The following is a 22,625-nucleotide window of genomic DNA, read 5'->3' on the forward strand; positions in this document are numbered from 1 at the left end:
CTAATGCACCAGGTCACCCCCGAGGTCGAGGGCAAGACGGGGAGTTTACATAGCCAAACAGGGTAGCTTGCTGGCTGGGGGCACACATCAAAGTGTGACAACAAACATGAGAAGAAGATTTGTTCAGGTACAGAGATCAAGATAACAGTGCTTTCCTTGCAATATTCTACCACTGTGGTGGAAGGGATGCTTTAAATTTCAACATCAGTTCTTTCTGATCTTTTGAGACGTAGCAAACACAATTAAGGGTTTAGTGAAATATCCTGTTTCTTTAGAAGTGGGCTCTTCCTAATAATGTATTGTTTCACTAATGTCTTCCTCTGCACCAACTCCAAGTTTGAAGTAGAAATCTCCCCCTTTTTTACGGTGGCAAAATGTACATCACGTAAAGTTTACCATTTTTAAGTGTACAGTTCAGTGGCATCAAGTACACTCCTATTCTTGTACAACCATCTCTACCATCCGTCTCCAGAACTTTTTGTTTTCTTCAACTGAAACTCTGTACCCATTAAATACCAACTCCCCATTCTTCCCATAACCTCATAACCCCCAGCCCCTGATAACCACTCTACTCTTTCAATTTCTATACATCTGACTAATCTAGGTAACTCATAAAAGTGGAATCATACGACATGTGTCCTTTTGCGTCTGACTTACTTCACTAAGCACAATGCCCGCCGGGTTCTTGCATGTTGTAGCATGTGTCAGAATTGCATTCCTTTTTAAGAGTGACTGACATTCCATTGTATGTATAGACCACATTTTGTTTATCCAATCATCCGTTGACAGACATCTGGATTGTTTCCATCCTTTGGCTATTGTGAATAATGCTGCTATGAACATGGGTGTATAAGTATCTGTTTGAGTCTCTGCTTTCAATTCTTTCGTATACCCAGAAGTGGAAAGCTAGATCACATGGCAATTCTATGTTTAATTTTCTGAGGAACTACCATGCTGTTTTTCTCCCCCCTCCCCGTATTTTTTGTACCTTAAACCTATGTGGCTTTTTTATTGGGCATTATATGAAATTGGTTCTGTACGGTAAATAGTTTGAAACAGGTTATAGTTTCCACAGTGGCATTGGTTGCCATTTATAGTCTCCGAACAGTAGGTATCTGGACAGTCAGGTAGCAGGTGAGAGATACCCGGTGAGCATTGTTTCCCATGAGACATTATTTCAGTGAGATCAAGTGTGCAGTCCTTAATGTCAAGCCAAAGACAGCAACAAAGTAGATGTCACTAACCCAGGTGGCTATTCTCCACTTGGGACATGGGACTTGCAGCCACATAAGAACTCCTATGTGTTCTGAATTCAGTTCACCAGTGCAGAGTTCCCTGAGACCTTGGAGTAGTGGCGGTACAGGGAGATTTGGGAGACCTGGGTGCTAATCTTAATCCTGGCATAAATAATGTGTGACATTGAAAAAGACCTTTAGCCTCTCAGACCCATAGCTTCCCTAAGGACATTTGAGTTCAGTGTTCTCTAAATTACTTAGAGCTTTGTAATCCTGTGACGTAACAGTTACCTTGATACTATGCTATTGTTAAACACTGATGACTCCTTTTTAATCTGGCTCCTTTAATGAATCCAGTAATTTTCAAAAAACCTGTAATAATTCTTCACTTTTTGTTACTGAAAGTTCGGTTATGGAGGATGTCTAGTTGCAGCAACATTTCAGCAGCTCCACTGGGTGTTTTTGGTTTTGCCTATTTGCTTAGCACTTGTGAGTTTCCCTGGTTTCACCTCTCTCAACATTATGAGGTCTGAAAAGCACCCTTGGAAAGAGAAAGACATTGGGGGCCTCCCAAAGGCTGGGCAGGTCCAGTGAGTGTCCGTAATTGACTGTACGAAGATACAAATTGAAATAAATTTCAGTTGAAATAAAATTCAGTGCAGTTGAAATAAAATTCAGTGCAGAATATAAGATTTTATGTCTGTACAGAGTCATAGATTATTTTCCTCTCAAAGGCTACTGTGAGATAAATATGATTTCTCAGGTTTTCATGAAAAAGTGATTTGAATATTGGGCCTAGACTTCCAAGTTCAAACTATTTGTTTATTATAGTTCTTGGTATAACAGTGCTTGAAGGCTGACCAAAATTTCTAGGGCCATTGGGAAAACCCGTTGATGGGAATTTTTGATTTGCAAGAAAGACAATACCAACTTAAAGTATACTTTCTTATTAGCTAAAATCTTGGCCAAGCTTCTGGTAGAAAAGGCTGGTCCTGTGAAATGTGCCATCCGGGTCCTCTGATTCTGCGAGGGGTTCATTTGTTCTAAATGGTTGGCACAGATGTTTGTGTTTTGTTTCTGACGTTGCTTAACTTTGTGTGACGAGTGGTAGGATTTCAAGCAGTCTCAAATTTCTGCGATGATTAGGAAAACCAGCAAATGACTGTGTCACAGCATTAGAGAGATCATGATAGGATTAAATAATGAAACTTTTGCACTGCCACTACTGGTAAGGGGGTATTTGTGTTACACTGAAATCTAAAATACAACAAAGAATATAAAAGGTATATGTATGACAAAGACCAGTGTTCCAAACAATCTATCACCCAAAGGAAAAAAATAGAACGTTTCTAGTGCCTGGGAAGCCCCATGTGTCCTTCCTCCAGTACCTCCTACTGTTTTCCCCTGGAGGAGTGGTTTATAGCCCTCATTACACATTAGCATCACCTGAGGGGCTTTTGAACCATACTGATGCCAGCGCTGGTTACACATTAGAATGGGGAATTATTCTAATATAATACAATAGTTTTGATTCTATTAGACTGCATATAGCTAAGGGTAAAAACCACTGTACTAAAGAGTTCTTCTCAAACTTCAATGTGTGTTCAAATCCCCTGAAGATCTTGTCAAAACGTAGCCCCTGAAGTCTCGTACATCCTCTGTAAGATTTCTTCCTAGGTACTTTATATGTTTCTTACTATTGTAGATGGTATTTTAACTGATTGTTACCAATGTGTTAAAATATATTGGCTTTTGTAGATTGATACTGTCCAGCAAACATGCTGTATCCTGTTATTAATTATGGTAATTTATCTATAGATTATTTGGAGTTTTCTATGTAGACAGTTGTATCATCTTGCAAATAATAACAATTTTGTTTCTTTCTGCCCAATCCTTCTATGTTTTCCTGTTTTTTCTGCTTTTCTTCCCTCATGGCTAGGCCTTCAAAACAATCTTAAAGAGAAAGAGTGACGGCAGGTGTTCATGTTAGTTTCTGATCTTAAAGGGAGTGTTTTTAATATTTCATAATTGAATATGGTATTTTCTCAGGTGTATTTTTTCTTTTGATGAGGATGTGTTTTATCAGGTGAAGGAAGTTTTTTCTATTCTCAGCTTGCTGGATTTTTATTATGAAGAACACTGAATGTTATCAAATGATTTTTCTCCGTTATTTTGTTTTTCTGATTCAAAGATACATTATTGTGAATTACATTATAGGCCTTGAATTCCTAGGATCAACCCAATAAGATAATCAGGTGCTGTATTTTTTTATATATCACTGTATTTTGTTTGTCTACATTTTGTTTAAAACTTTTAGATCTATGTCAGGCTAGCTTTACAACCTCTTTTTCTATTCTCTGGAAGAGAAATTATCTGAATAGAATATAACAGTTGAATATTTGGTAGAAGCAGAAGTAGTCATCTGAGGCTGCTGTTTTCTTTGTGGCAAGATTTTTAAACTATAGATTTAGTTTTATTAATGGTTGAGATGTTTTCTGGGGATGTGTTATAGTTTGCTAGAACTGCCATAAGTAAGTACCACCGAGTAGGGGGCTTTAACAACAGAAATTTATTTTCTCACTGTTCTGGAGGCTGGAAGTCCCAAGATCAAGGTGTGGACAGGGTTGTTTTTCTCTGAGACCTCTCTCTTTAGCTCGTAGATGGCTGTCTTCTCCCTGTGTCTTCACATGGTCTTTCCTCTGTGTCTGTCTGTGTCCTAATATCCTCTTCTTATAAGGACACCAGTCCAACTGGTTTAGGGCCCATCCTAAAGATCCCATTTATACTTACTTCTTTAAAGATCCTACCTTTAGATCCAGTCACATTCCAAAGTATTGGGTGTTAGGACTTCAGCAAATGAATGCTATTCAGCCCATAAAATGATGTATCCATTTCCTCTAGGTTTTCAAATTAATTGGCCCAAATTTGTTTATATCTTGTTTACTGTCTCCAGCCTCATTTAATATGTCCACACATTAATTCTTGATTAGTTTAGTTGTCTCCCCCTCTGTGTTTCTCTTTTATTAATCTTACGGCTATCTATTTGTCAGTCTTGTCAATTGTAGGAGTTCTTTATATATTCTGTGTATAATCTCACTGTCATATAAATATATCAAAAATATTTTCCCCCAGTCTGTAGTCATCTTCTTAGCTGTGTCTTTCGAAGAATAGAATTTTAAAGTTTTCATAAAGTCCAATTTGTCAACTTTTCTTTTCTGTTTAGTGCATTTTGTGTCCTGGCTACAAAAGCTCTGCCTACCCCCAGATTATAAAGTTTGTCTCGTATGTTTTCTTCTGTAAAATTTATAATTTTAGCTTTTACAATTAGGTCTATGATTCATTTAGAGTTAATTTTTATGTGTTGTGAGGGAAGGATTGAGTTTTATATTGTTTGCCATATAGATAATTAGCTGTTCCAACACCATTTGTTGAACAGATTGTTTTCTTCCCTCAATGAATTACCTTGGCATATTTGTCAAAAATCTGTTGATTTTATATATATATATATATATACATATTATATGTATATATATGTATATATATAATATGTATATATATAAAATATGTATATATATAATATGTATATATATAATATGTATATATATATATGGCTCTTTTTGGACTCTATATCTGTACCATTGATCTAATGTTTATCTTTATGCTAAAACCACTATCTTAATTACTGTAGCTTTTTTGTGTGTGTGTGGTAAAAAATCCTCTAAGGATTTTTAAAATATCATGTTTGTTGGCTTGTCCTGTCCTTTTTTTTTTTTTTGTGCTGTGCGGGCCTCTCACTGCTGTGGCCTCTCCCGTTGCGGAGCACAGGCTCCGGACGCGCAGGCTCAGCGGCCATGGCTCACGGGCCCAGCCGCTCCGTGGCATGTGGGATCCTCCCGGACCGGGGCATGAACCCGTGTCCCCTGTATCGGCAGGCGGATTCTCAACCACTGCGCCACCAGGGAAGCCCTACTGTAGCTTTAGAGTAAATCTTGAGAGCAAGTAGGGTAAGTCCTCCAACTTTGTTCTTGTTTTTCAAAAGAGTTTTGGCTTGTCTATGTCTTTTCATTACCATATACATTTTATTTATTTATTTATTTATTTATTTTTTCGGTACACGGGCCTCTCACTGTTGTGGCCTCTCCTGCTGCGGAGCACAGGCTCCAGACGCGCAGGCTCAGCGGCCATGGCTCACGCGCCCAGCTGCTCCGCGACATGTGAGATCTTCCCGGACCGGGGCACGAAACCGTGTCCCCTGCATCGGCAGGCGGATTCTCAACCACTGTGCCACCAGGGAAGCCCCACCATATACATTTTAGAATCAGCTTATCAACTTCTATAAAGAAGAGTCTGCTGAGATTTTTATTGATACTGTGTTTAATCGAAGATCAATTTGGGAAGAATAAATACCTTAATAGTATCCAATTCTTGAGCAACGTATATAGCTTTATTTATTAAGGTCTCTAATTTTTCTCAATCTTGTTTTATAGATTTTTAATGTGTGTAAGATGTCTTGTATATATCTTATTAAATTTATCCCTAAGTATTTCATGTTTTTATGCTATTATAAGCAGTATTGTTTTAAAATTTCATTTCCATTATTTACTGTAGTGTAGAATTATAATTGCTTTTGATGTGTTGCCCTGCCCCATGACCTTGTTCAATTAATTAAATTGCAGTAGCTTTTTTGTAAATTTCTTAGTATGTGATCATGTTACTTTCCCCTTCCAATCTGTATGTGTTTTTTGTTTTTTTAAAAATTCTTCTCTTATTGCACTAGTTAGGACATGCAGAAGAATGTTGAATAGAAATGGTGAAAGAGGACATCTTTGCCTGGTTCCTGATAAGGGGGAAAGCCTTCAGTCTTTTGCTATTAAGTACATCAGTGGTAATGTTTTTGTAGATGCTGGATCAAATAAACAGAAAACCCATTCTAGGGTTTTCAGTATGGTGGAACTAGCAGTTGAATAACAGGACTTTACTGAGCCTTCTTCATAGTTGTACATACTGATGCTCAGATTAATAGTAAGGGTACAGAGTTCTCCCTTCAGAGTGAGGGTTACGTCATTCTTGTCAGATCTTTTCATAACATCATAAGGTCTTAGGTTATAAAACGACTCTAATATCTTGTTATATGAAGACCTCTGGGCTGAGAGGATCCTGGCTGAACATCACACTGAAGATTCTGATGATTAGCAAAACAGCACCAGTTACAAAATTATTCAGCTTTAGCCTGTCGTATTTTGGCCTGTAAGTGCTATATATTTACTTTGTTTTTAATTTTCTCTTCTCAGGCTTAATTTTTAATTTAACAGTGGCTTTCTGGTGTGACTAACTACCAGTAAAGGGAACTATCTTTACAGTTCATGCACTTCACATATTACATTTCAGACCACATCTAGGTTCTAAAAGAAAATTTTTAGTGTTGATAGACTTTATAAAAATTGTTTCTTATACAAATTTTCCTTTAAGCCCTAAAATAAAAACCAACAAAGATTTAAGGTGCATGACTTTTCCAATTATTCTTCATTTATTGTGGAAGCTAGATTGAGTTTTGTCTTTAGTCAGGATATATGTAAGATATGTCCAGTGGATGCAGTATCATTTACCTTTATTGTACTTATAGATCTTGGTTAAAGAAAATAACTGGATTTATTGAATGTTACACAGAAGAGAAAATTATTAAGTTATTGCTTGCCAGGGTTCTTCTTTCATACCTCTTCTGGAGGAAAATTGTCAATTCAGAATTTCTCTTATGGGTCTCAGAGGCTAGTAACTTATTGAATACAGAAAATGTCTTGTTTTAAACTTATATGCATGTGAAAAATCACCTCTTAAAAAGTCTCCAGTGTGATATAATGTACAGCTTATGCAATAGCTGTAGGTAGATTTAACTATATTTATAGGGATGCACAGATATATATTCTTGGGCTTCTCTACACGTCTTTGAGGATTTTTCGTCTGAGGCCCATTCCCAGGGCTTTTTGTTTAGATGAAAGAAAAGATGACAATTTGGCCTTCACTGACAGTCCCCATTATTTATGAGTTTCAGTCTAAAATTTAGTCTAAAAAGCAAAACGCACCTTCTTCACACATGAGCATTAGAAAAGACCCTAAGGCACTGAATACTTATAAGTTTTCAGAACTTGAGGAACTGTATTTGTCAATTATTGCCTGAAACTGGCAAACTGAGAATTTGGTTTTACCTTCATAATTTTGACGCCCTTGGTGCTACAGATATTTGATGGAATTCTACTGTCTGTGATAATTAAATTGTGATTCAAGGTTCCTGTTTAAGGCACACAGGAAGAGGAGGCAAGATGAATCTTTGCTGTGTTTTTGATTCGTAGCCGTAAAGCTCTGCTGTGAAACTATACAATCAGGCGTTCGTTATGTAAAAATGTGAATCTAGCAGGAACTAATCCCTCTCTAATGTCACCCTTTTTTCACAGAATATTAATATTAGGAAATATGGTTGCATGGGGCTTCATATTGGATTCTGACTATCTAAGCCTTTTTTTGTCCATAAACAAATAAAAAGGATTTTAGGACTGAAATGTAATTTTAGCAATCCTGGGAACCTTCTAGTAATAAGAATACATGTTTGAAAACAGCCCTGCTTTTTGTCTATGTTCACATATTTTAAAAATAGTCCTTCGTGAAAATACTAGATGGTTTCAAAATGCCTTTAGGCATATGCCAGATGCTAGTGGGAAAACACGAGGTTCCTTCAGTTTTTTATGATAGAAAAGAGAACATTAGGACCTCTTGTCAAAGGAAACTTGGTAAGTGTCCAGATGCCATAGGAATTAGCTCAACCAGCTTTGTGCAAGTCTGCCCATGGCTATACAGAATTAAATAGAACAGTAAAAGAAGAAATACTGGGCTTCCATGGTGGCGCAGTGGTTGAGAGTCTGCCTGCTAGTGCGGGAGACAAGGGTTCGAGCCCTGGTCTGGGAGGATTCCACATGCTGCAGAGCGACTAGGCCCGTGAGCCACAACTACTGAGCCTGCGCGTCTGGAGCCTGTGCTCCGCAACAAGAGAGGCCGCGATACTGAGAGGCCTGCACACTGCGATGAAGGGTGGCCCCGCTCGCCGCAACTAGAGAAAGCCCTCGCACAGAAACGAAGACCAAAAACAGCAAAAATAAATAAAATAATAATCATTTCCAGTCATACCTTCTGGTCATTTCCCTTAAAAAAAAAAAGAAGAAATACTGAGAACTAGGATCAATATTTACTTAACAAAGTAGATTTGCCTGGAAAATTTAACTTTAGCTTTGTTGTCACAGTGAGGGTGACAGTTCCCAGCTCTTGGTTCTGTGGGAGAACAGCTAATAAGGTTGCAGACATGAGGAATGTATTCTTCGTTGGTAGGTGTATGTGACGCTAACAGAGAATATTGAAAGCATGCCAGCCAGCCAGGTCCTTCTCCTTGTTAAGTAGCTGCTTCAAATCCTCCTGGCTTCAGAGGTGAGTTTTGCTGCTTATTAGTGAACACTGGGAGTCATAGCTTTAGGTGAGGGATTTACCTCCTTGAACCACACACAGGCTGAGAGAATGTCAGCAGAAGGCGGAAGAGCTGCCTCCACTCCTTTATGATTCTAAAGGCTACTGTATCAGCTAGGAAACTATCACCTGCTATAGCAAAGCGCACAAAGGAACGTGGTGACTCACACAAGATAGCAGTTTATTTTTCATTCAAGTCACAGGGCATGTGTTCTGGGTTGGCAGGTGACTCTCCGCTACATGTGTGTCATTCAGGAACTCTGGCTGACAGTGGCTCTACCGTCTTCAATATATGACTTCCAAGGTCAGCGTGGACTCTGCCATCTTAGCTGAAGAGAATGATGGAATGCCAAGTCCAGGGTTAGAGACTGTCTGTTAGGTAAGTGAGAAGAAAACCGTACTCAGCATTTCTGATCACATTTCTTTAGCAAGAGCTTGGGCACACCAAATTAGGAGGGCTGGAAAGGCAATCCCTAGCTCACATAGTCTTTTGAGAAAGTCTCTACACTACATCTTGTATCTGTGTATGGAAGGGGCTATGGAATGTTGACTCTAAAACCATGAATGGTCAGATGTTACACACACACACATTTCAAGGCGTATCATCGTGAAATGCCATATTTCCCCCTCTTTGTGCAATTATTGTTATATGTGTTACATCCATAAATATCACAAACCCAACAATACATTGTTCCAGTTATTAATTTATATAATTTTATGTATTTTAAAGAAGCTGAGAGAAGAAAGAAGACCAAGTATGTATTTATAGCATTTGTTATATTAATCTTCCAATTTACCATTTCTGGTTCTCTCAATTTGTTTTTGTGGATCTGAGTTACCATCTGGTGTCATTTCCTTACTTCGATATAGCATTGCTCATACTCACCCCCTTTGTATTGTTATTGGGAAATATACAACATTTATATATGTTTTTGGCCCAACAATACAATTATATACATATTATTTTATAAAATTGTTTTTAAAATTATTTTTTTAAAAAGAGAAGAGGGCTTCCCTGGTGGCGCGGTGGTTGAGAGTCCGCCTGCCGATGCAGGGGACACGGGTTCGTGCCCGGGTCCGGGAGGATCCCACGTGCCGCAGAGCGGCTGGGCCCGTGAGCCATGGCCGCTGAGCCTGCGCGTCCGGAGCCTGTGCTCCGCAACGGGAGAGGCCGCAGCAGTGAGAGGCCCGCGTACTGCAAAAAAAAAAAAAAAAAAGAGAAGAAAGAAGAAAAAATGCTTTTACAGTATCTTTCATAATTATATAATGAACTTTGCTTGTGCGTTTTGTTTTTTCATGGAGATTAGAATTACTGCCTGGGATCACTTACTTTCAGACTGAAGAACTTTCTTTAGTTTTTCTTGTAGGGTGGATCTACTAGCAATGAAGTCTCTCAGTTTTTGTTTACCTAGCAGTGATATTACTTTACCTCCGTGTTTGAAAGCTAGTTTTGCTGTGTATAAGATTGTTGTTTGACAGGGTGTTTGGGTTTGTTGAGGGTTTTTTGAGCACTTTGGTTGTGTTATCCCACTGCCTTCTGACCTCCGTTGTTTCTGATGAGAAGTAGCTGTTAATCTTATTGAGATTTCCTTGTGATAAGCTGTTTTTCAGTTGCTGCTTTGAAGATATTCTCTTTGTCTTCCTTTTCAACATTTTTACTATACTGTGTCTGTGTATGGATCTCTTTGCATTTATCCTACATGGAGTTGAGAGTTTTGAATGAGCAGATTCCTGTTTTTCATTAAATTTGGAAACTTTTCAGCCATTATTTCTTTGAACATTTTCCTGCTCTTTCCTGTCTCTATCCTTCTTCTGGTACTCCCATTATGTGTATACTGGAACACTTGGTAGTGTTCTACATTTCTCTGTGGCTCTGTTCACTTCTCATTCTGTGTTTTGGCTGCCCTCACCTGGACTGAGATTTCCTCATGCTGAGCTGGAAGTGAGGACATAAGGAGAGAGTTGTGGTTCACATGGCATAGACTCTTGCTATCCTTGCTGAATTTTGGTAGATTTTCTTCAATAAATTTTTCTTCACTTGCTGTATGCCTTTAGGACAATTTTTAAAGACTTTACATTTTTATAATTTTCACCAGTGAGGCTTATTTCACTAAGAAGTGGGTCTGTAGGGCTCTTCACATTGCCATTCTGAAAGTGGAACTCTTGCAATATAGTTTTTTATAAATTTATTTTTTGACCTGTGATAAAATATGCATAACATGAAATTACCATTTAAACCGTTTCTACGTGTACAGTTCAGTGGCATTGAGCACGTTCACATTGTTGTGCAGCCATCACAACATCCACCCCCAGAACATTTTTCGTCTTGCAAAATGGAAACTCTGTGCCCATTACACAATAAATAATGTGGTTTATGTCCTTTTGTAACTGGCTTATTTCACTTAACATAATGTCTTCAAGGTTCATCTGTGTGGTAGCATATGTGGGAATTTCCTTCCTTTTAAGACTGAATACGGTTTCATTATCTGTATAGACCACATTTTGTTTATCCATTCATCAGTTGGACCCTTGGGGTGCTTCCATCTTTCGGCTATTTTGAATCATGCTGCTATAAACACGGGTGTACGAATATCTGTTTGAATCCTTACTTTCGATTCTTTTGGGTATATACCCAGAAGTAGAGCTACAGGAACATATGGTAATTTTATTTCTAGTTTTGGAAGAACTGCCATACTGTTTTCCATAGTAGCTGAACCATTCTACATTCCCACCAACAGTGCACGATATCTCCACATCCTCACCAACACTTGTTATTCACTTTCTTTTTTTCTCTTTTAAATAGTAGCCATCCTAATGTGGTATCTCGTGGTTTTCATTTGCATTTCCTCAGTGATTAGTGATGTTGAGAATCTTTTTATATGCTTATTGTTCATTTGTTTATTTTTGGAGAAATGTTTACCTATGTCCTTTGCCCATTAAAAAAATTTTTTTGGGTTGTTGTTGAGTTGTAGGAATTCTTTATATATTCTAGCTATTAACCACTTATCAGATATTGATTTGCAAATATTTTCTCCAATTGCAAGGGTTGTCTTTTCACTCTGTTGATAGTGCCCCATGATGCACAAAAGTTTTAAATTTTGATGTAGTACAAGTATTTCCTATTTTGTTGACTGGGCATTTAGTGTCATATCCAAGCAATCATTGTCTGCAATATACTTTCAAAGATAAATATAGTTAGGTAGGTAGAGAGATAGGTAGATGGACAGAAGATAGATAATAGATAGATAGATAGATAGAATGAACCTATGTGGAAAAATGTTATTAACTGGTGAAACAAAGTAAAAGATATATAGGTATTCATTGAACTGTTTTTCAATTATTTTGTAAGTTTGAAATTTTTCAAAATAGGTATTGGGGAAACATTATAATTCATTAAGTTAAAGGAATAAAAGAAAATTTATAAAGTCAATAAATAGATGCATAAAAGAATCTGATAAAAGTCAGGATCCATTCTAAGATTTTAAAACCTTAGCAGGAAGTCATAGGATTGATAAACCAGGCAACTAATAATAAGAAATTCTGTTCATCAAAGTATTTTATTAAGAGAGTTTAAAAGCAACAAATATATAGAATATATATGCAATACATGTAACTAAGGAATTGTTTCCAGAATTTACACAGGACTTCTGCAAATCAATAAGAAAAATAGACAATGCATCAGAAAAGTGGACAAGAGTTTTGATCAGGACATTCATAAAAGGGGATATTAAAGGGCCAATATAAAAAGGCCCTCAACCTCATTATTTTTCAGGGAAATACAAATTAAAACCACAGTGGGTTACAATTACAATTCACCAAAACGGCCAAAGTTAAAAAGGCTGACACTATTACAGGATGGCAAGGCATGTCTTGTGGTAGTGTAGTGGTACAACCCCTTTGGAAGACTGGCATCATCTACTGAAGTTAAGTATATACTTGTATATACCCTATGCCCAAACAATTTCACTATGAGCTAGAGACCCAACAGAATGCATACTCATGTGTTTAAAAGACATTAACAATAGTGTTCTTACAGCATCAGTCAGCCAAAACTAGAAACAACCAAATCTCCAATTAACATTAGCATGGATAAATAAATTGTGGTATACTCCAGTGATGGAATGCTATCGGTGATGAAAATGAACAAACTGCTGTTCTACATAACAGCATGGAGGAATCTCACAGACATATTGCTTAGTGAGAGAAGCCAAACACAAAAGAATATATATTGTAAGTCTACTTATGAGTTTGTTATATGAGAACACATAGAGTCCATTTATATAAAGTTCAAAAGGAAGCAAAACAAATCTACAGTGTTAGAAGTCAGTGTGGTTGCTACCTGTGGGGCAGAGGGAAGAAGTGGTGATTGAGTGTGGCAAGGTAAGGGGGGTCTTGAGAACTGGTAATCTTTTATTAACGTGGATGGAAGTCACATGCGGTTATTCACTTGGTTATAGTTCATCAAGCCAAACACTTATGATTTGTGCCCTTTTCTATATAGTGCACATCACTATACTTCATGTATGCTGTATATGCTATCCACCAATAAAATAGTGTGTGTGTGTGTGTGTGTGTGTGTGTGTGTGTGTGTGTGTGTGTGTGTTTTCAAACCTTGGACTGGGGAACTGAGCAGGGTTTCAGCTGAAAAGTGCAAATCACTGTCACTTTCGTTGACCAAAGCCTCTAGTAATTTCACCTTACAGCAGCTTAAAAAAATTGCTTTTTTTTAGGGAATGAACAAACTTTTAAAGGTTGAATCTGCATACCTAAAGCAATGAAATGATGACAAATGTCAAGGGTCTTCACTCATGCTTTAACATGCAGACATAATGATAATTAAGAAATATCTCAAGTAAAGTTTCTTATCTTCCTTCTTCATTTTTTGAACTCTGGGTTACTTTTCAAATTTACAAATTGATGCTAAGCACATGCTAGCATTAAGTACATTAACATTCCTCAGAACAAATGTCACAGTGTATACAAAACCTGTCCTCTTACCTAGAACATATGGCTTTAACAACGGTGATAATTTTTCATGTACCAGAGATGAACAGTTTGGCTTGTGCCTTTTTTTATGAATTCAGTCTCTTCTGGTCCCAAGCTTGTAGTATGCCTCTTTCTCTCTGAATGGTTCTCAAAAATGAGATGACAATCTGTAGACGTTTCCATTTACCACCAAGCGTCCTAATCTTTTGGAAGACGTGGGAACAGATGAAAGTGTTTGGTTCTGGGAATGGAAATTACAGATGGATAGAATCCCATTACAGTGAGCTTCACTGGCATTTTCTATTGATCAATTAGCCCTTGTCCGACTGGAAAGGCTTCCTGCCATGTCCGGAAGGGAATGCATAAGGCAATGTTGGTTTTTATTTATTCCAGAAAAACAAATATTTTTTTATTTTTAGCTTCTTTAAATTCCAGATAAATGTATTCTTTTGCCAAAGAGGAGGATTTTCCACATCGAAGGCTAAGACTCTGTGTGTGTGTCTGTGTACATAGTGTGTATCCCTTGTGACTGGAATATAAATGTGACTGTAAATAAAAGGTGTATTAGAGGTACTATTCGTTCCATTAATTTGTTTTACAAATTATTTAAGACCCAATTAATTTAAGTTTTAATATAGTAGAAGCTACATGCCAGAAGCTTGCGTGACAAAAATGCTATAAATGATATAGTAACTCATCTAAAACAAGATTTTCTCAAAGTAGCACAGACACAAAAACCACCAGGTGTCTCTTATTTGGGTATATGCTGTCATTAGTCAAAAGTAAGTACACATGCAAGGAAAAATACTAAGAAAGACTTGTCTTATAAAACTGACCAAAATATTGATGGATACTCTCCTTTTTGTGGACACTCTTTTAGAATAAAGCGTATCGAAACGCTACCAGTTATTCTGTGTACTTCTGTCACTAGTTTTTCCTAGTCTTTAAAAGGCTATATACTATGACTCAGACATGCCAAGAACACATGGTTTATTCCTATAATTGTTATAGTCTTGTTTCAAACTTCCAGTCTACGTGTATAGTAGGCTTGTGGGAGAGGAGGAAGGACTTGCCAATTAATGCTTTCTCTTCCAGTTCAAGTACACTCCTCCAGGTACATGCTCAGGTGTTCAGAGTTTTTCCCCCTTGCTTTTTCCTCCTCCAGATGTTGGGTATAGAGACAAGCTTCAGTGTCCTCTTGGTGGTCAGGAGAGGAGGCCTCAGGTCCTCAAGTTCAGGTCCTGTGCTGTCCTCTGAGCCTTTGCTGGTTTTGGGGTTGAAGTCCCCATCGCCTGCTGCCTGCGCACTGCTGGCAGTCACTGTTGACACCTGTGGCTGATGAGCTTGTGGTCTATCCTCTCGGCTGGTCAGGGCTCTGTTGTCGTCGCGTGCCATCTCAATCCTACCTCAGCTCTTGCCGTTACTGTCGCTATGACTCTTAATGGTTTCTACCTTCTGCCTTTGCTTCCTCCCTTCACTCCTTCCTTTCTGCCTTTCTCCCTCCGTGCTCCCTTCCTCCATTTCTCTCTCCCTCCCTTCTGTCTTCTCCTCCACTAATATTTGTTGAGTATCTGCTATGTGTAAAGCACTGCATTAGGACATGGGTCCAGGACTAACGCCAAGACCCCTGCCTCCTTGGAGCTTACATTTTAATGAGGGGGCTCAAACAATAAGCAACAAGCAGTAAATCGAATAGTATGTTCAAAGGTGATGAGGGCTATGGGAAAAAGAAGAGAAAACTTAAAGCAGGGTAAATGAGGTCACCATGCGGGAACGGGCAGTAGAGCAGTAAAACAGAGTGGATGGAAGAGGCAGGGACAGCTGGGCTTTGTGGTACCCAAAGCTTGTAAAGTTTGGGGGGCTTCCTCCTTAAGAAATAAATGCAAAATTGGGAATTAAAAACTTAGTCCCCAAAATGAACATTTGTGGAATGAGAAAAGATTATAAGAAATTAGTCACATCAGAGTTATAGGTCCCTATCTTCTGATTAAACCATTTATCAGAAGTGTTTACATAGAAATATTTCCTAACTGTAAACCCGTGTCCTGTTCTTCACACTCGACTACCAGCAACTTCCAGCCCTCACGGAGGCTTGTGTGAGTGATGTGTCCGGCGACTGAAACTTCGCTAGCTTCACACATCACTCTGCCTCTGCAGGTGTGTCTCACTGAGAAGGGAAGATTTGTCCAGGACTTGAAGGGCAGAGAAATCTGCAAAAGACTGTTCCAGGAAGAGGGAACAGCTAGAGCAAATTCCATAACAGTCTCCATCTGTGCCACCTGGCTGTTTTGTTCATGAGCACTTTTGCAAGCACTGGGGTGGCAAGGATAGAGGCTGGCTAACATCAGCTGGATGAGCCATACCATCTGTCTGGCTGTTTAATGCCCTGTATGTGGCAGAAGCTCTCCGATAGGCATTACCGCACAATGGAAAGAGCCTCACACTTTGTGTCCACTTCCGTAGGTTCATCCATATGTTTCTTCCCTAGACCTCCTTGTCCCCTTCCAAACCTACCCCTCTGATGCCCATAACAAATGTGCCAAAATTATTCACCACTGCCCAAGAGTCCGCATATATACTTACCTTCGACAACTTCTGTCTCGATACAGAGGGATCACTAGGTACAGTGCCCATTGCTTTGCCCAGTGTAATCGCTGCCTTTCAAGGGCATCTCTGAGTGGATCTACAGGGCAGCAGCTGTCTGCTCTAGCTCACTTCAACATAGCCTGTTGACTCATCTTTGAACCAGCCCATATTTTCTTCTGGTGAACTGGCCATAGGTGTGAGATGAGAGAGAGGTGATGGTGCATGAATTCGTTTTCTAGGGCTGCTGTAACAGAATATCACAGACCAAGTGGCTTAAAACAACAGAAATTGTGCACTGTACATTGGTGTCTGGCCAATGGTGAGAAGGGAGACTGAAATGCACACAGTGATTTTCAGGGCTGCATCTACACAAAGGGAGGACTTTTTCTAGTTGCACAAAGGCTAGCAGAGGTTCTGTGGGAGAAGTTTAAGGTGCACTGGTGTCGGGTAGTTTAGCCCTACTTTATCATGGGCAGAGCCAAGGTTAAGGTGATTTGAATGTTACCCAAAGATTTTATAGCTTAAACATCCCAATTACTTTGTATCTTTGGAGTCACAGTGGGGTCCAAGAAACAGAAAGCAATATATCCGAGTCAAAAATCAGAAAGAAATTTGGAGGATAAGACTCAACAGCAACAAAGAAATTTTTTTATTATGCATTTGTCCAACAAAAAATAAAAACAAATTTCAAGGCACGTCTTGAAAATGGGAGAGGAAGTACCTGAAAAGTTCCCAGGATATTATAGCTGGCAAATGAAAATAACTTATAGTAATTATTATTACCAGTTACATATATATGTACATTTAATTGCTATTTCCTTAATTGATTGCTGTTTCTTATCTAATATTTATTACTTATTTTGTGGGTACAAAACTACTCAGAGGGGTCTCAGTATTTATTATTTTATTTTTCTGAACATAAAAATTCATACAGCTTTCACAAGTTTGGGTACAATCCTTGCCCCACAATTCTGTTTTTCTCCTATAAGGTTTTAAGTTATTCAACTATGTATCTCCTACTATGGGCTTTTTCAGGATCTTAACTCTCCTGTTCAAGACGATAATACTGTAGATTCTGCATTATTTGTGTGGGCCTTTTTGTCAGTGGCAATTACAGTGTGGTTCACCTCTCATAACTGATTCCCCTTGTTTCTTCCCAGCCAGCCTAGCTCAAAATTTCCACTTATTCTTTGACATTTTATCATTCCTAATATTTAAGATTCTTCTTTTAAAACATCTCTTGCAAGTATGGCTTTCTGCTTCCCCCTTGTCACCACCCTAGTTGATATTTAGATACTTGCAATAGCCTCCTAAGTAGTCTTTCTAACTTCAACATATACTCTTTCCAATCTAACCCCTATACTGCTTTTAGATTGTTTTTCCCCAGATTCTCCTTTCATCATGTCATTTCCCTGGCCAAAATTTTCAGTGGTGCCCCATCATCTCTAGTAGTAATCTCAAAACTCATTTGACTGTGTACATATCAGTAAAAGTACTTTGAGCATGCATCCCTAATATATATATATATATATAGTATATATATATATGTATTTATTTATAAATTATACATGTGTACTCCTATCTCTACATATACTTAATATTAATTAAGCTTAACTTTAAACTTTTTTAGATAAAAATAATTATAAATGGAAATTCTAATATTTTTCTTCTGCCATCCCAAAGGAACATTTAGTGCAACTCATTTTGGGTAATTACATGTAGGCAGAATATTTTTAAAAATCAGAGAGGGGGCAGTGGAGTGCTGTTCCACTGTCCGTGGTGCTGAACTGTGATTGCACATTACCGCATCATCGTATCTCCTGACCTTCAGATACTGGGGATTCCTGTCTAACTTTCCCCCATATTAAAAAAAAAAAAAAAAAAAAACTCCTGTTTATTTTGTTTGTTTGTTTTTGGCCACGCTGCGCAGCTTGTGGGATCTTAGTTCCCCAACCAGGGATTGAAACCGGGCTCTCGGCAGTGAAAGTGCCACGTCCAAACGACCTGGACCTCCAGGGAAGTCCCTCCTCCATATTTTTTAAACAAAAGGAAATGCTATAGACTATACTCTCAATAGGATTCTAGCTCCTAGTATGGAATTCCAGAGGAGTAAAGATTCTTTTTCCTCCATACTGAAGAACAAAGTATCTCTTTTCCTTGGAAAGAAGCAGACTGAGAATAAAAAAAAATGGAGGGTTTAAGAAAGTTTCCATATTAGCTGAATCATTTCATTTCTCTGTTGAAAAAACACAGTCAAGGAAGAAGTTAAAAGAAGATTCTAATACTCATGTTTTCTTAATTTTATAGCTTCATAACCAAGAATGATTGAAAATAGGTGAAAGAAGTACTGTCAAAGACAATACAGTACAATGAAGTTGTACAGTGAGGCTCAAGAATATAAATGTTAGCAGGTACATGAATACTTCTGTGACTATTGGCTATTAGAAACAGACTGTAAATTTCTACCTTGAGGAAGATTCTGATGATCTATAAAATGTCAACTGATGTTGTCACAAATCAGTGGTTCACATGAATCTCATAAAGATTGTAGAACCTGCAGCACTTGTTATATAAATGATGAAAGAGTGTTTCCTCTTTAAATCTCCAGCTAGCTGCAGTTCAACTGAATGCAAAGTAGAAAGCTTAAGTGACATCCAGAGTGTTGAAAAATAGTTAGGTTTCTCATGTAAGTAAAAGTATATTGAGAACTTAGAAAAACAGAACAATATCTTGTTATCAGTGGTTCTACTGTAATGTCATTAGAGAATTTACAACCATTATAGCAAATTCCAGTAGACCATTTTAAAACTTGCTTTTTCCTTTCTATGGCAACAAATCTCTGGTCATTTGACACTGAGAAAAACTAGTGTTTGATTGTGGATCTTACCACCAATGTTCAACTTCAGTATTAACTGTAACACTTGAATCGCTCAGTGCACTGAAATTCTTCTTTGATGCAAGTTTTTAACATAGATTTCCATTTAATAAATGTTTGTTTGCAGATGTTATATGCCAGGCATGCAGATACAGAGATTAAAAAGACAGAGTCTGGGGGCTTCCCTTGTGGTGCAGTGGTTAGGAGTCCACCTGCCAGTGCAGGGAACACAGGTTCCAGCCCTGGTCCTGGAAGATCCCACATGCTGCAGAGCAACTAAGCCTGTGCACCACAACTACTGAGCCCTCGTGCCACAACTTCTGAAGCCCACAAGCCTAGAGCCCGTGCTCCGCAACAAGAGATGCCACCGCAATGAGAAGATGCGCACCACAACAAAGAGTAGCCCCTGCTCGCCGCAACTAAAGAAAGCCCGCACGCAGCAACACAGACCCAACACAGCCACAAATAAATAAATAAATTTATTAAAAAATAAAAATAAAAAAGACAGACTCTGACTTTAGGAATTTCATGATCCAGTGAAGGACACAGACAAGAAGATAAAATAATATCACTATATTATATTGCATGCTAGACGTATAAACAGAATAGCATGTCAACACATAGAGAAATACCTAATCAGACTGGGACAGTCTTCCCAGATGAGCTGATGCTTCAGCTCACTCTTTCAAGGACAGTAGGAGTCAGCTAGGAAAGCAAATGGAAGAAAGTCATTGCAGAGAAAGAAAGCAGTGTATGCAGGGGCAAAGAGGTGTGAGACAGCAGAGCAAGATTTGGAAATTAAATGCAGTTCATTATCGTGACATAACAGGTATGAATGGACAAAAATCAAGATCAGAAAGAGCTATGTAGGGGATTCTAAGGAGTTTGGATGTTCTCTGAGAATAAAGGGGAGGTATTATTAAAGGACTCTGAGCAGTGAGGGGACATGATATTATTTGCATATTAAGAAAGTCCTTCTGGCTGGTGGGGGGCGGCCGCGTGGCACGGGGAGATCAGCTCGGTGCTTTGTGACCGCCTGGAGGGGTGGGATGGGGAGGGTGGGAGGGAGGGAGACGCAAGCGGGAAGAGATATGGGAATGTATGTATGTGTATAGCTGATTCATTTTGTTGTGAAGCTGGGGCTAACATACCATTGTGGAGCAGTTATACTCCAATAAAGATGTTAAAAAAAAAAAAAAAAAAAAGAAAGTCCTTCTGACAATAATGTAAGGAGTAGATTCACAAATAGTCACAAAAAAGGGAGATGATTTTGGAATATTACAGAAATATTGAGTCATCAATCAAGTCATTGAAAGTGAAGATGGAGAATAAGAGACAGATTTAAAAGATGTTTATGCTGTAGTTTCAATAGACACAATGAACAATTAATTTTGGGGCAAGGAAGAGAGAAAAGTCTCAGATAATCCCAAAGTTTTGTGTGGGAAAAAGATATCACTTGCTGAGCATGGGGATGCAGAAGGAGGAACGTAGTTGGGGCACAGATAATATGAGTTTTGGACATGCTGTGCTTGAGTACCTATGGGTCATATAAGCAGAGATGTCCAGCAGGGAGAAACATACTTGAGTTTGAAGTTCTGAAGAGCAATGTTGGCTCAAAGGAAATATTTGGGATTCATCAGTGGTAGGTGGAACCATGTGTAGGATCCTCAGAGAGAATGTGTAGAATGAAGAGAGAACCAGGTGAAGTCTTCAGGGAAAGATAATATTTAAGCAGTGATTGGAGGAAGAGGAACCATCAAAGGAAGAGTAAACTTGAGTAAACAGAGAGGCCAGAAGAAAACAAAGAGGATGTGTATCATGGAAGCCAGTGGAGGAGGAGTTTCCAAAAGTGGAAACAGTCAACAGTGACTAGGAAGACAGAGTCTGTGCCTGACTCACTCTCTTTGATAATTTTTTGACCAATTGAAATTTATATTCTATTCATATTAGATACTAAATATAAAAATATTATGTTTAAATAAATTACTTAAAATATACATGGTCAAATTACAGACATTACAGCTAACAATTATGACCAGACCAGTACATCTTCACTCTTGTATTCTTATGGTTATGCCAGAGGCGTTGTTTCTTATTGTGCTTGAAGCAAAGCCTGGAACCATATAGAGCAACTATTCCTGAGATTCCCCAGTGTAAAAATGAAATTCCATGTTCTAGAAATGAACTCTAATATATGACTGAAAGGATCCTTTTCAGAGATTCTTTATAATGCCATAATATAACTACTTTGCACTCACAAATTCAGCCATTCAGGTTTTTATATTTGTCATAATGTCAGAAATTACCCTGAGGTGTCCAGAGAGTAGAAATATTTTGAATATGATGGAAACATATTCAGAGTTCTCAACACTGTCACGTAAATGTTGAATCTAAATAATTGAATGAGAAAAACACATTTTAAAAGGTTTATTCCATGAGTTAAGGTTACAGCATTTTATAATAACCTCAAAAAGAATGTTGAAATCTAAAACTGAGATACTAGTCTTTCAGGGCTGAAATACAAGTTAGTTGAAACTCAGAAAATTACTTGTTAGATGTGGTGCTTGCATGTGTGTGTATGGATGTGTGTCGGTTTTATGGGATGTCTGCCCAATGACACATCTACAGTCTAGATTGCCTAAGAGGCAGTATGGCATATATGAGCAGGAAATGGTGCACACTTCCCAAAGGGGTATAAGTTTTAGATGATCTGCTCAGTTTCCTTCTGGTTTCTCAAAGGGGATGCATTCTTCTTCTTTTTTTTTTTTTTTTAGCCATGCATCATGCAGGATCTTAGTTCCCTGACCAGGGATCGAACCCATGCCCCCTGCAGTGGAAGCATGGAGTCCCAACCACTGGACCGCCAGGGAAGTCCCAGGGATGCATTCTTATATCCCATATAGCCACCCACTTAAACAAGATGTGGATTGAACAAAAGTCAGCCAGTTTTTCACAACTAGTTAATTTGTTACAAAATAAGTGTAAGCATCATATCTGTGAAGGTTTATGGTGGTTGCCATAAACCACCATCCACAAAAAATATACTAGTTCCTTCAACTTATTATCTTGAACATTTACAAAACTAAAGAAAAGTTGAAAGAGTAGTGCATTTATTTACCTTTCATCTAGAATCACCAGTTGTTTAGCCACATTTGCTTGATCAGTCTGTATGTGGGGACATTTTTTTAAAAAAATAGTTTTCTTTGAACCATTTGAAAATAAGTTGTAGACATCATGACACATATTCCTAAGAATGAGGAAATCTCCTGTATAACCACAGCAGCATTAGCAAACCCAAGAAGTGTACATATTGGCATAGTAATCTCATCTATCCATATTTAGATCTCCCCAGTTGTCCCTTTAATAGCCAAGATCTAATCAAGAGTCACACAGTACATTTAATTATCATGTCTCCTTAGTCTCCTTCAACCTAGAAC

At 38.2% G+C, this 22,625-nt stretch overlaps 1 protein-coding gene across 1 annotated transcript in view; it reads left to right on the top strand.

The window, feature by feature from the left end:
• The window catches only part of LOC307179835 (uncharacterized protein), a gene marked incomplete at its 5' end in the record, with an annotated part of 70,706 nt that overhangs the window by 45,996 nt on the left and 2,085 nt on the right, over positions 1-22,625 (top strand). The window contains one exon of the mRNA XM_079909490.1: positions 8,967-9,120. The remainder of the gene's footprint in view (positions 1-8,966; positions 9,121-22,625) is intronic.

The sequence above is a fragment of the Stenella coeruleoalba genome (assembly GCF_951394435.1).
Source record: "Stenella coeruleoalba genome assembly, chromosome: 21".
NCBI classification, from domain to species: domain Eukaryota; kingdom Metazoa; phylum Chordata; class Mammalia; order Artiodactyla; family Delphinidae; genus Stenella; species Stenella coeruleoalba.